Source organism: Halyomorpha halys, unplaced genomic scaffold (assembly GCF_000696795.3).
Source record: "Halyomorpha halys isolate HHAL.00 unplaced genomic scaffold, Hhal_1.1 Scaffold782.1, whole genome shotgun sequence".
Taxonomy (NCBI): Eukaryota; Metazoa; Arthropoda; class Insecta; order Hemiptera; family Pentatomidae; genus Halyomorpha; species Halyomorpha halys.
The window spans coordinates 84,153-84,649 of record NW_027108640.1 but is presented as its reverse complement, the minus strand read 5'-3'; positions in this window follow the sequence as shown (position 1 = coordinate 84,649).

The following is a 497-nucleotide window of genomic DNA, read 5'->3' as shown; positions in this document are numbered from 1 at the left end:
GAACCAATCTCCAACAATCCCATCAGTCAGTCAGTCGGATTCTTCATGAATTTAAGACAAACTGCTTCTCAACTAGAGCACGAGGAGGAAAATTTATTGTTTCATTAAAAAGATAAATTGACTTTGTAAGCTGTTATATAGGACGATATAAAAAATATTGATATGTCTAAATTTTGGTCTAAAAATTGGTCTTATCTCCTAAATGTTCGCAGATAATTTGATAAGAGATCATAAAATAATATAGAAAGGAAAACTAGAAATAAGCGATAATATTAAAGGAAAAATAATAACGAAGCTTGGAAGACGACCTTCATGACATTATGAAAAGTTCGCTATCTGGAGATGCACGACAAGTTCGAGGCTACTAATTGAATGCTACTAGCTTCAAGAACTATCACAACCATCGCTGATTATCATCTTTACTTTAATATCTATAGCTATATCTGTTCCGCGTAAATTTTGTAATAATAAAACATCTGATATGATTAATAGTTGTA